At 33.4% G+C, this 15,406-nt stretch overlaps 1 long non-coding RNA gene across 1 annotated transcript in view; it reads left to right on the forward strand.

Annotated features, from left to right (window-relative positions):
- LOC118737429 overlaps window positions 1–15,406 on the forward strand; it is a 153,816-nt gene that overhangs the window by 137,464 nt on the left and 946 nt on the right. The gene's annotated exons all lie outside the window — the stretch shown is intronic.

Genomic DNA, 15,406 nt, shown 5'->3' on the forward strand with positions numbered 1-15,406 from the left:
CATACATACATATATATTTTTAAATGCATTTATTCTTGGCAATCTTGTCCAAATGAAAGCGAAAACGATGACCAAATGCGCAAATGTTTGCAAGTGGAAAATTGAATTCAATTGCGCCGTGACAGCAGGCCATGCAACCAACCGCGCAGTGTAGCTGATGGCATGCAGCTGTCTGCCGGGGGTGTACAACACCTAGCCCCTGGCAAGCAGCACTTTGGCTGCTATGCATATCCGTTGCATGCAGCGCCTTGAAATACATATGTATGTATGTGCTTAATCGGTTACCGGCTCTTTTCATTAATGCATTTCATTTCCTTCAATACAAAGTCATTGCTGCTGTTTTCAGTGTTTAATTTTATGGCTGCCACTTCATTTACAAGTCGTTTGTTAATTGTTTTCGCTGTACACTGCTTTTTTGATGCATTTTTTCAAGTTTTTTTTTGTTGTTGCTTTAATTTTTTATTTTTCATTTGTAGCTGCATTTGCCCTACACTCAATCTTCTGCTAAGCTCTGTAGGCATACCTCCTTATGTGCATGGCTACGTGTTTGTAAGGGCGCAGGCACCTTATAGTAGTTGTCAGCATTCCACAGCTTGGCATTTGACGCTTTGACAAATTGTTTTCATTGCGCTTTGATACTGTCGCAAGCGTTTACAATTTAGCAGAAAAATCAACGCGCATTCCTTCATTAACATAGTATTTTGCATAGACTGCCACTTAACAGAAAATGTTCAATGTGATTTTTAACTTTCACATGTCTGGTGAATCTACTATTTTTTCCGCAAATAGTTTAGGTCATCTCTTGAGTAAAATGTGATGCCATGTAAGGGCCATTTAGGGCCCGTTGTTCAATGTCTGATTAGCACAACTCGGTGGTAGAAGCTCCGGTTAAATACAAGGACTGCTTTATCGATCACATGTTATATGAATAATGTTGAAATTTAACCGTGGCTTCTACCTCCGATTTGGGCTAATCAGACATTGAACAACCGGCCCTTAGACTTATAAAAACATCTTTTGCGATTCTCAGACAGCGAAATTGCCTAAGATTATCTATATACATATTGAAAACGTATTTTTTTTTTTGTACATCGTCGTATAAACATTTTCGTATTTGTGTAAAGTTGTTGTTGCAACCTGTTCAATTCGAATTGTTAAAGTTAAATGTGATGATGAAGAAATAAATAGTAAAAACGATAAAAACCACAAAATTGTAGGCAAAGTTGGAGAGACATACGAATTAGAATAACTCAAAGGGTAAGAAAATTTATTGGAATTTTTCGATCGGAATCGAAACAAATTCAGGCACAAAAAATTTAATTATCGAAAGTTGTCAAATTACTGAAATGTATCGAATCGTCGAAGTTTATGGTTATCGAAATTTATCGAATTATCGCAACGTATCGAATTATTCAAATTGATCAACGTTTATTTAGTGGTCGAAATTTATAGACACAGAAAATTAGTTGTCGAAATTTGTGGATAGTTATTAAGCTATAAAAAAATTAAAAATTATCATTATTTATAATTAAAGAAATTAATTGAATTATCGTAATGCTTCGAGTTTTTTCAACTCATAGAGTTATCGATATTTATTGATCTTCTGAAATTTGTCGGTTTACAGAAGTTTTGGAATTTTCAAAATATATCGAGTTATCGAAATTTTTTATAGTTATCACTGCATATTGAATTTTATCGTGTTGCCAGATCGTAAAGAGTTATGGAAATTTGAAAAATATGAAGGTATCAAAATTAATTAAGTTAATCTAAATGTATTGAGTTATCGATTTATATCGGGATATATACATTTTTGTGTTATCGAAATTTATCGAGCCATCGAAATACGCAGTTATCGAAATTAGTAGATTTATCAAATTTTGTTGAGTAATCGGATTTTATTGCTTTCGAAATTAATCGAATTATCTATATAAGTCAAATTATCGAAATTTATCGACAAACTGGCATATATTAGGTCAATTCCAAGTCCGGTCCGATTTTCCGGTAATTAATTTTGTACCTTATAAGCTAAGTTAGAAAACACATCTAAGGCTCTTAATAAACTAGAAAAAAACGGTCGAATTTCGACAGTAACTGGCACTCCTAGTTCTTATAATTATTTCTTATTCTCTAGAATTTCTCTCAGCACGCGAATGATTACACTGGTCAACAGTGGTCTCCGTGGCAATGAGCTATAATTCTCTTTTAACCCATAGCAGTAATCACCCTTCAAATGATGACCCCATCAGTACGCTGCAGCATTGGTATCTATCTTTTATAGCATTCAGGTCCTTGTTCTTCGATACAGTATCCAAGATTCTCTAGTAATTGGTCTAGATAACTGTGGACGCTGGTATCCCGAAAGACTCGTTTCCAGAATAAGGCCTTGTTGCACATATGAACAAACAAACAATACCATTTTTCGAATGATAAAATGGAAGCAAATCTTCTCTTTTTTACGATAGTCAGTTTTGTAGTTGACAATAAGTTTTTCTGTTGTAATTAAGCCAATATGTCTGCAGATACTTTAGATAATACTAGATCCCTTATCAAATCAGTCGCACATAAAAGACGCAGTGCTGCTGGCAAAATGGTTGCCACTTTCAGCAACAAATTGATTGGCAGCATATCTATGAAGGGGCTTACAATCAAGGTTCATAAATTTTTAAAAATATATTACCTAATTACGGCATATAAAATATGAACATACATATGAATATATGCAAGTCAGAGAGTAATGAGTCAGATATTCAAAGTCAGCAAAAATATAGTATACATATGTATATGCAAATGTCGGTTTCCGATTAAATTTATTAAATAAACTCGTATGTATATGTGCATATGTATATAAAAACATTCATACATATACATATACTCACAATTAGCCACAATTAAAAATTTCGCAAGAATACAGCAATTTGCAAAAATTTTAATTTTCACAAAATGCAGCTGAAAAATGAAAAATTGAAAAATAGCTCAAAGCACAAGTAAAATCTGAAACTGCAATTGAAATCAAGTATCACGAACAATGACAAGACCGTAATGTTTTGTACGTATGTATGTATGTACACTAGAGAGCTCCAAAAATGCATGTGAAAAAATAAACGCGGAATTTTTGTGCTCTCACACCCTAGGATTTTTCTATACCGAAAAACAAATATACCCCTACTTTTTATTTTGAAATCAAATCATATTTAGAGGTATTTTGTATGGGAAAAATACCACTTTTCATTGAAATGGTTTACAATTCTTGAAAATCAATATTTCTCGATCGCAAAACTCTGTTCTCTCTCTATTCAGGAGATTCCCAATATAATAACCAATTTTATTTTTTGACAATTTTTTCATAGCAACTATATTGTATAGGTCCCCCAAAACCCCCAGAAAATTAAATGGGGGTATAAAAAAACAAAAAATATTCAAATATGGTTAATTGAATATTGTTGTTGGAGATCTCCTCAAAAGGACCAGAGTTTTCCAAGCATTTTTATGAAAAGTTATTTTTTCGACCTCTAAATATTTTTTGATTTCAAAGGGAGTGAGAGCATTAAAATTCCCACTTTTATTATTTTGGACCAACCTAATGTATGCAATATGATTGTATGCAGAGCAGCTATAGCCGACAGCAGTGGCTTTTGCAGCAAGACAATGACCATGAAATGAAAATTGGACACTCTCAATGAAAAATGAATAAATTCGAGTAAATACTTGAAACAATACAAATAACAATTGTGTCATTTGCAAAGCTTATGCATATTTATGTATGTATTTATGCACTTAGTATATGAATGCATATCTGCACATTTTTATGGCTGCATCTCATTGGCAATCGTGTATGTAGTATCTCATGCAGTTTTTTTGCTTTGGGTTTTTTTTTTTTTTAATGAATATGACAAACGTGATTGCAACTGAATATTGTCGAATTAATATGAAATTGCAAAACTACAACAGAACAATAAAGGAAAGCTATTCAAATGTATTTATGTCTGCCGAACCAAACGACGGTCACTGTCACCGCAAATTACAGGGGAAATGCATTTTTAATGTTTTTAACATTTGAGAAGCTATTATTATTAAATAGATTTTCGGTTTCTCGCAATTGTTTTGGCTTTACCATTGCCGTGGGCACGGTGTGTCGCAGTTGGTAGATTTTTTTTTTAACAAAGAAGCTTAAATTCCCACGGCCTTAATTCTATTACCCCAATGTCAAATTGTGTAATATGAGCATCTTTCTGTATGACGATGAACAATAATCTTAGTCTTCATATTTATCCTAATTTTAGTTTTAATCTTAATTTTTATTTTAGTTTTGATTTTAATCTTCATCTTAATTTTAATCTTATTCTTAATTTTGATCTCAACCCTAATATTTAATCTTAATCTTAATGCCAATCTCAATTTTAATCTTAATTTTAATCTTAATCTTAATCTTAAATTTAACATTAATCTTAATCTTAATCATAACTTAATCTTAATCTTGTTTAATCTTTACCGCAGTTTTAAACTTAATCTTTCAATCGTAATCTTCATCAAAGCTTATCAATTCAAATCAATGTCTGTAGCTTTCGAATGGCAAATTTCGGCAATTCTGCCCTTGAACTCCCTAAGCGAGGCGCCCAAGTCCAGCTCGTGGCACAGATTCAGCACAGATCCTAACATCCGCTAATTCGTCCGCTCTCTGGCTTCCGTTAATGACTCTATGCTCCGGAATCAATCGAGGCCAGCTCTCATCTACAGCCATTCATTACTTAAATTTTAACAGACGTGGAAGTGAGTGCCTGAATAGCTGATTGGCTTTCTGAGTCGATAGTCACTTGCGTTCTCGCGGTTGCATTCTTTTTGACGTACCTTATCTTGACTAGGGAAACGCTTTTATGGCCGATAGGCCAAAGGACCTTTAGGTATTTTAATTTAAATAAATTGGTAGCCGGGTTTCTTTGAAACTAGTTTTGGAAATAATGCGAATACATAATCGAACACTCTACAATTATCCCACTGTGTATAATCACTTGCGAACAATTAAAATTCGGGGAAAATTACATGTGCCGTATAAACACAATGTCAGCGCATTTTATTTGTATGTTTGTATGTGTGCAAATAAATGTGAGAACGTGTTATGCTATTGCTCGCACAAAAAAATGCAAATAATACATTTTCACATTAATTATTTAACAGTATAAATTAAAATTAATTTGACTTGCTGGCTGAGCCGTTTCGTTTGTTAACTACATACATACATACATACTTATTGTTTTTTCCGTTTTGTTTTTTTTTGTTTCATTTTAAAATTTTTCGTGCTCGCAGCATATGCACTCGTACTTACTGCTGTATGTATGTATGTATGGTTGCTTGTTGGCGTTTATTAAACGTGATACCTGTCATGCTGTGCTGCCGGCTATAATTTACTATAATTCCACAATAAACAGCATTAAATGCGCATTTCCGTGCATATTTACATAAACCGAAATGAAGCTGAAATGGGTGCACATGGCCAGATGCACAAACAAATAAACTTAAGTATGTATGTACATGCATACTTATGTATGTACATACGAAATTAAATGCATTTGCTGAGAATTCATATGAATTTTGCAGACATGCCTACATAAATATTTGCATGTGTGTGTATTTTATTATTACAAAAAGGTTAGATATAATCACGCTCTAATACTTATTGAGAATACATACCTACATATGTACTGTAGGAGTGGATTTCGATATCACTGGCAAACAAACAAAAATGTTCAATGGATTCCACTAGGTAATTTCTATGTAGAATGGCTCGGTGATTCCGAAAATCGAGTAAATTATTTTTTTTCTATTTATACGTTTTCGAGATATATATTTGCAATTTACTGCTTAAAACAAAAAGTGGTTCCACTTAATCAAGTAAATATATCTTACGAACCAGTCAATTAACAATCTTAAACTGAGATACGGCAAATGAAAGCTAATAAAATTTTCCATAAACCTTGCATACATCACCATCACATAAGACTGATAGTTTCTGACAAATTAATTAATCATTCCAATTTGTTTTTATGAAGAAATGAAAAAAATAAAACTTAAAAAAAAAAAATTAAAAAAAAATTGCAGGTTCTATGCCAAATTTTTCCATTTGTGCTAAAGCCTGTTCTGCTACAAAAAAAAAGAATCAAGTTACTAACGAAGAAAATCGGTTGATAAATAAGGAAATAATGAGTGGACAAATGAAAATACGCAAAGATTTTTTATATAAATAATGAGCCGGAAAGAACGTTACTCATTCGTCACGTACACCTGCTGTACAGAAGCCGTTATTTTTTTATTTTTTATTAATCTGTCAGAAGCTATCAGTCCTATCGGAAAGTGATGTATATATGAAGAATTTTGCTAGCTTTCTTTTGCCGTATCCCATTGTTAAATTGGTTCGTAAGATAAACGTGATTAAGTGAAACCACTTTTCGTTTTAAGCTGAATAACGGTAAATTGCAAATATCTCGATTTTCACGATACTATACATCGATGCAATATTTCAATGCATCACACCAAAAAAAAAAAAAAATCTATAGGGCTGTTCAGGAGATCTTGTGCATATGCTATTGCATTTGCATATTTGGTGCATTTGTAAATTCACAACAAAAAAAAGCACACGATTGCCGTGGCAGCAAGCGTAAAATTTGCAAATGTATTTCCAACTGAAAATTCAAGACCATTTTCACAACATCCTGAACAGCCCTTATGTATTTTTTTTACTTGCATCCCTAAGACAAAGGTGGTGCCACTACATTGCTCACAATTACGCTGACCAAATTTCTATGGCCAAAAATCGAGACATTTCTAAAGCATCGAATCGGAATATACAATTTTGTTTTATGGAATAAATTTTATTACTGTGAAAGAAAATAAAGGTTTTCGTATTATAGCTCCCGAAACTGTTCCAAAATTTTCAAAAATTCGCAAAGTATAGCTGATATGAAAAACAGATTAGTATATTTGGAAAATATGAATGCTGTTTTTTACATCTTTTGACTAAAGACCAGTGCAACTATCAACAGAACAATTACAAATTTGGTTGAAAAACAGATAAGTTTGAGAGTAACCATAAATTAAAGGGCTGCCAGAGATGATGTTTGACTTTGTCGTTTGCGTTTACAGATTCATTATCTAATAATAATATCCACCAAACCTTTTTGCTAAATCCTTAATTTTTAACAAAAATCCATCTTATTCGACCAGTGGTGTGCTTTGTGCCACTTGGGCGTCGATGCGCGGGCTCTTGCAATTAAAATACTCATGATACAATATATTTTCACTATTAGCAAAGGATTTGATAAAAATTAAATTTTCAACTCTACTTCTATACATATTGCATTTGGTGCTTATTCACTAAATGTGTTTCTCCTTTTCGCTTTAATGTCAGTAACCTACCAAATATTTGCACATAGCTAATTTTACTTTATTTGATAATAGAATTACTCAAAATACTTTTCAGAATCTAGAAATTCAAGATATTTGAAATAAGAATCATTTATTGGAAATTTTTCTAACATTTTCAAAATACACAACTTCGCGAGTTCCCCACACGTTTTTCTAACTTTAAGCACTTTAGTTTTTTTTTTTCAAATTACTTTCTGTATAACTCATAAACTTGCTTTTAAAATTCATTTAAAGTGAACGAAGTTCCGCTAATAGGATTCATATAAATGACACTAATTTACCACAGAGAGCAACTTTTTCTTATTTATCAATTACTAAATTTTCTCGCAGTATGGTATGCACTCCAGTAAACAAAAGCTTGTTTGGCGCAAAATCATATGTGGTTTGATTTGAAACAAAGACAATATGGTTTATTTTTTTCTCAGTGTGGCTATGTATATGGCTCCCTTTTATTCTATGCCCTTTGTGATAACGAAAGTGTTGCCATGTTTGTACGAAAAATTGATTTTGGGCTAGAATACAGAGAGACTCTTATAATAAAGAAAACACTGAAAATCGGTATTTAATTGCTACAAATATTTATGAAAAATCGGGACACTCATACGTCCCGACTTTTAAAAAATATTCAGCGGGACAATTTTCGCAAAAACGGTACGGTTCCACGAAAATCAGCACAAATGGTTACCGTGCTTGTAATATCAGAAATTACTTCAAAATAATGAAACGCCAGAGCCAAAGCAAGCTTTCGAAAGAGGTATTTTAATTATTTATTCTTACGCCTGAAATATTTAGAACTAAGAAAATTTTCCAAACGGCTTTGAATTTTTACTTGTGTCTTCAGCTGCAAACGTTTTCCTCATCCGCATTTCGCTCATTGTCGAAATGCGAAAACATAATAAATATGTCAATACACTCGGCCATTAAAATTCAATTAATAACAGTCTCACGCCAAAACAGAAGTCCGACCGTTCATATTGCCACCGCCATCGTATTACCACAGCTCCTGTGGCACGAACATATGCAAATGCTGCTGTTGCTGCAAATACATACATACATGCATATATGTATATGTACATTAGGGTGGTCCAAAAAAAAGTAAAGTCAAAATTTTAATGCCCTCACTCCCTACGATTATTCTATATGGAAAAAATATGATTACATAGAAGCGCCAATCTATACTACACATATGTTAGTGTTTGGCCCTGCTTCTCCTCCGATATGTGGCGTGCCACATTGCCTGCCGAGGGGCGACCGCTGTTAAGAAAACATCTTTTTTCTATATATTTTGTTTGAGGTGTTGCTTTGACTAGGGCTCGAACCCAGGTCCTCTGAAGTGGAAACTTGCACTGCTTACCACTACACCACAGCGGCCGCAGCAAACTTAGTACCAAAGATTGTTTATTGGTTCCCCCATTGCATTTTCTGAGGTTTTTGTCGGACCAATAAAATATAGTTACTATGGAAAAATGGTTAATTAAACAATTGATTATGTTGATTGTTGGTTGTTATCCTGAAGTAAAACAGAATTTTCCTTTCCAAAAATATTGACTTTCAAGAATTCTATACCATTTCTACGCAAAGTTTTTTTTCCATATAAAATACATGGAAAAAATTTAGCGCTTATAAAGGAATATATTTGATTTCAAAATAAAAAAATTGGGGTATATTTTTTCGGTATAGAACAATCCTAGCTGGTGAGAGCATAAAAATTTTGACTTTACTTTTTCACATGCTCTTTTGGATCATTAGGATGCCCCTTTGATTTTGGGATTTTGAACGTGGCACAGATTGAATGCTCGTGTTCAAGGTTATAGCAATAGTTCTGCTAATTTTTCAGATTTTTTCTTATAGAAGCAATTAGAAGAAACTCGAAACATTTTTAAATTAATCGTAATGCTTTTATAGCAGAATTTTGCTCTCGTTATTGATCGATTCTACTTCTGATGTCGCACATGTGGCACAGCTATTTTATATCATCAGATTTGTTGAAGTCAAACACGCAAAATAATCCTTGAATGTCTAGGTTAGGTTAGAAATTAAACATTAATTTCATTTCATTTTACTAATTTTGTCGGGACCAGTACACGACTTGTCATAACCACTTCGTGAATAGTGTAGCACTATTTTAAGATCATTTCGTAACTAGTTTTTATGTGATTCCGAAAAGTCGGGAACTTGTCCCGAAATTCTTCACAGTCGGACGCGAAATGGTCCTGAAATAGCCCTGAACCAGGCCTGAAATGGTCCTGAAGCTAATCTTAAATGTTCCCAAAATGAACTCGAACTAGTCCCTACATAGTTCTTAACTAGTTCCAAAATAATCCCCAACTAGATCCGGAATGTTCCTATAATAGGCCGAAAGGATCCAGATCGTGTCCCCAAATGGTCCTTAAATAACGAACCAGTCCCGAAATAGTGCTGAACAGGATCCGAAACAATCCCGAATCAGACCTGAAATGGTGATAAACTAGTCGTGAACCTTTCCATTTGTACACACAGAGAAACTGAGAAAAGAGTTCAGTTACGCCATCTAAATATGTTTTCCTCAATATATGAATTGGTTATAGTTACCGAACCATGTGTTAAGAGAAAAATATTTAGCTGACATCCTCTTCTGAATATCGCTCTTCCGCCCTCAATAGCTTGAAACCGTGGGCCCTGTAAATTACCAACCGGCTTCCAAAACAACCCAAAAACACAGTTATGCAAGTTACCAGTACATCTCTAATAGCTGCACATGTGTACACACCTGTGTACGCACTTACTGGATATACCTACATATCTGTCGCAAAACGCAACACCAATATCCAGGTCCCATAAGTCGAACATTTGACATTCCCACTAGGCCGCCGGCGTATGGGTAATAGAGGTCCAAATTAATTAATTAATTAATTAGCCCAATCAATACACGAGACACATGCAATTTGCGTAAATATTGAGTTCGGAGCACAGTAGCATCCAGCAGTGCCACAGCACCGGCCACCCCTCCGCGCGCTCGCCACTCCTCATCACAGCACCATCAACTCTGCACATCCGCCTCTGCTCGGCTGACCTTTGGTGTGCAGTGGGTTGCATTGGCATCAGTGTTGCCAGAACTTTTTGGACCAACCGGTTAAATTCGCAAAAAAAGCCTAGAAACGGCTAAAATATTTCAGCTAAATGTCACATGTTTTAACATTAATTCAAGCTAGAAAAAATTTTGCCAGCAAGAATTTGCAATTAGGAAAAACATATGACTGTGGCACATGGTTGGTTTTTTTGTCGAAATTTACAAACTTGAGTGATTTTAAAATGAAAAATTAGGTAAATACTTGTTTGCTTAATTAATTTAGTTAATTCCAGTGATTTGAAAGGTACTCCGCTGGAAAAAACTGTATTCGTAATCGCAAAACAATCTCAACCGGAGTCGATATAGGAGACGTGACAGTGACAGAAAGTCGAACAAACAAAAAATATACATGTAGATCCTGTTTTTTTGCCCCTCTGAGAGTATTTTCAAAATTCTATAAAATTTTTTTATGTTCGAAATGCAAGCGTGGACACTAGCTGGCCGGAAAGCTTGCAAATTCCTGCAAATTTGCGTTCGTGTAGAAATTTGCAAATATCTCTACTTGAGAGAGAATTTGTTAGCATTTTTTCTTACTACATATCTGATATCTCGAGTGATAATTCTCGCAGGATTTTCGACGAACAAACTTATTGTGTTCCCAGAGAGTTTTGCTTTACATAGAAAATTTGTGCTCTTTTATTTTCATTTTGACGCATTTCAGTGTTGGTTCTTTTAATTCAAGTTGGCCTTCGGCTTTTGGAATTTAAATAAGTTCTCAGCAAAAAAGAGTTTGTTTAAAAAAATAAGAAAATAAGACAAATAGCAAAATCGGCTAAGAACGGCAATTTTTTTTTTTTACAAAATGGCTAACAAATCAGTTGCCGCCTAAACCGAAATTTCTGCAGCTGTTTGCAATCGCAACAGGCTAAATCTAGCCGGAAAATGGCTAAAATGGCAACACTGATTGGCATTCAATTTGATACGAGTATTAATTCAAGCGAACAAAATGTGCGTTGTTGCGATCCCATTTGCGTTAAATAATTACATTTGCAGTTATGTTCATTATCTACATAGATACATACGCATGCAGCCATATGTACATACATATTTGTTGCTGTTATTAATTTAGCAGTTTTCCGCTGTTGCGGTCGCCAAACTTACATATATTTCATTTCATGCAACGTATGAGTCAAAAAGCCCGCTAAATTTATAACGCTTTGTATAAAATTTTAATGAGCTTGCTATAATATTTAGGTGCAATTTTATGACTCGAGGACAAGCAAACAATTTAAATATACATACATGCATGTCTGTATTGTATATTGCCACTGCTAGTTTGGTAGCACAGCTCATTGACTCATTACACCAATAGAGCCCAAATTGGACTACATATTTGATAAATTTGAATCAAACTACGAGATTTCAAATCTTCTCTACAGGTGACGTCTCTTAAGCGTTTGCTAAGAAGGTATTTAGAACTGAGAATAAAACTGTTTCAATTGGATGTGATAATGTTAATAAAATTTCATTAGCCCTTTAAAATCTGCCATTGCCGGACTTTTTGCACTATTTTTCTTTTTGAAGAAGTTTCTTTTAAAAAGCAATTCAGGTAAAACGTTCTACACAAATGTTAGCAGAGGATTTTACTGGCAGTAAGGGCATAGACAGACAGCAACGTTGATCCGAATCATCTCGTTAATTCGGAATTACCTACTTCGGTAATTAACTGTAATTGATGCGGATTTAGTCCTACAGTTAAACCTCAAAATTAATGGGCATCAGGAGAATTTTCGATGACCGCACTGTCCAAAATGGCCAGCTTTTGTCTATTGCTCAAGTAAGCAAACAAAGCAGGCGGGTTTTTGCATCCGCAGTAGCCGAGTGGTAAGAGCTGCGTACAACAATTCCGTAGGACACAGGTTCAATCCTCGATACACGGATTGCTTAAAAACGTTTTCTTTTTTATATTTTGTATTAGTTTATTTATATATTTTATTTTCCTTTGTTTTTTATTAACCGCTATTTATGTTATTATTGCTTAATCAAAATTTTTGTAGTTTAATTTTATTAAAAAAGTCAACAACCAACTAAAAAAAAAACACTAAAAAATATAGAAGTCATAATCTACACGTATGATAAAATTGCAACAGGCGGATGTCTGTACATTATACATCCCGGTTTACTTGAATACCTATTTTTCTCAAGATCCAAGCTTATATGTGGACTTGTGTTCATACATGACATGATATTACATGATACATGATATTTTACAAGATAAACTAAATATTGAAATATGGGTATGAAACTAAAGAGGGTTAGGAAATTTTATGCAGAAAATGTTTTTGAAGAGGATTGCCACCTGTTTGAAAACAAAAAAAATATTTAGCTAACAGGATAAAATAAAAAAAAATATCAAAACACGGTTATCAAACTAAAGAGGTTTAAGAAAATTTACTGGTTAAGTGGAAATATATTTTTTCAAATTATAAAGTATTGTAAGATAAATATACGGTATATGTGCAAATCGAAAAAAAACAGGTACACTTTCAAAAGTGTAATTTTTTTTATTTGTGGGCACACCTACTTTTTATATATGATTCTATTCGTAATCTCATAATAAATCGATAAATATAACTGTAATTGATTTTCATCAAGTGCTTCAAAAGTTAGACGAGAAATAAACATTTAGATCGCTGCAGTAGAAAACAAAAGAATAAGCTGGGTTCAGACTACGCGGTGCAAGTTTTAAATTTTCAGCAAAGATTGTGAAAGTTGAACTCACTTAATTGGGATGTTCTAAATTCAATGACATCCCCGTTTTAACTGATTGCTTCCGGTTTTCGAGATAAGGGTACTTGAATGTTTGATTAAACTTTAACTATTTTATAAATAACTGCTTCAGATTTGATGTTATTTTACTAAAATTTTGCTTGAAAATTTTTCAACTATAAAAGTGCAGTTACCCATGGACGTAAAAACGGAGAACGTGTCAGCTGACACGATCTATTTTATGGCATTTGCGTGTTAACAAAAACTCACCACCGCGTGACCGTGACGTATACGTTGCTTCTCTCTATTTCTATCAACACCAAACTTGATGTTTCTACGTACTTCTACGCTACGCTACGTACACGTTCGTGGGTAACCGTGTTCTAAGTGACAATAAAAAAATATACATTTTAAAATTTGACTTCGAAAAGCAATGAAAAGTGGCTTAAAAATATTTATACCAAAAGACCTTCAAGATCTGCCGCAACTTCTTTTCCCGTTTTTTTTTTTTATTACGTTGTGTCGAAGTAATATGATTATAGGATTGGAAGATATCAATAGCAATTTCATTAGATCAGCATTTTGGTCAAAAGTACGTATATGTAATTATATTAGGATAGTTCTAGCTTAGTATTTAAAAGCTTAGGGTAAGGTAAAGGTAAAAAAGCCGTGAAAAATTCCCTAGACATGAAAGCAAAAAGGACTTTCAAAAATAACTCGCTCCGGTTTCTTTTTTCGTCTTACTGTTCCTCCTATGATTGAATTCAAATTTAATATCTAAAATAAAATATAAAAAAAAAATAATAATAATTTTTAAAAATTGAAATTGCATTATGAAAAAGTCAAATTTCGTGAATTTTCGCAACAATGTTGTCGATTTTCGGAAAAAAGGCATTAAAATAAAAAAAAGCACGAAAGCGCCCTCTTTCGACCCTAAAAACCCCCAGATTCACATGTTGGCTAGTTTTCAATACAGTTGTTTCAACATATGCATATAATAGACAAACTCCAAAATGGTGCTGCCCTCCATCTTATCACGTTACTTGTTTAGGGAAAATTAAAATTCACACTTTCAAGCGAAAACTAAAATAAATATGTAATAATAAATTGGATTTTCATATTTTCCACAAAAAATTTACAATTCTCGCATCTGGTCACCTTAATATTGTCACTCAACGTTCCACAGTACTAGGTTGTGGTCTTGGCTAAGTTAGCGAAACATTTAACCAACTGCGCCTTAGAGCAAGCAACGCTATTTTCACACAGTGGGGGCTATGAAAATGGAGACATTATTGGAAAGAAATATGTATTTCTTTTTTGATTATTATTTATATTCCACTTTTGTGTAGCAAACCAAATGCGGGAATGCCAGTAAAAAAAATTGTGAATAGAAAATGACTGGGCGCTTTCATTCATTTAAGCGCAATTTTTTTTGTTGCTTGAAGAACACCATAATTTAAATAATTTTTTTTTTTTCAATTAAGTAAACCAAAAAAACGTTCTAGCTCTTTATATGGCCATATGAACTCATATCGCTGTTGGGAAGTATGCAATGTGTAATGCCCAGCGGACTTATGGACATTACTCCGATATATGTAAGTATATACATAGAATTCTCCGGTTTTTACGTAATTTTAAAATCAACTCCTCTACTCTGCTTGCCTTAAAGTCGGCTCCGTTTTTTTGCGCTTATGTTCTGGTCCAAAGCGCATAGTGGTGCGGCGAGCAAACTCATTTTAAGTCTCAAGGAGAGATTTATGTAAGCTCTTTCTCGTTTTCTATTCAGATAATATGTACGGTCGCCCAAATAAAAAAGATTTTGTAAAAAAAATTGCCTCGAAAAGTCTCTCAAATCACGGTTCTTTTATATACATATGTATATATATTTTAAGATTTTTTGAGTTTGCAGTTTTGTATCGCTTTTAATTTTAGTTTAATAAAGTGCAAGTTTCAAGTTGTTAAAAAATCGCGAAAAATGTGTGAAACCGTAAAGAAAAAACAAAGCCAAAAATCAACGAAATTTTCTAGCAACCTAAAATTGGCACTTTTTATACTAAAATTTTAAATTATAAAAGAACCATAAATTAAGAGATTTTTCGAAACTTTAATGCTCTTATTAATATTTATGTGATCAAGTTACGCCAATTTTTTGCACTATTAGAATTTGGAATC

The sequence above is a fragment of the Rhagoletis pomonella genome, unplaced genomic scaffold (assembly GCF_013731165.1).
Source record: "Rhagoletis pomonella isolate Grant_MI unplaced genomic scaffold, Rhpom_1.0 Rhpom_scaffold_00004, whole genome shotgun sequence".
Lineage (NCBI taxonomy): Eukaryota > Metazoa > Arthropoda > Insecta > Diptera > Tephritidae > Rhagoletis > Rhagoletis pomonella.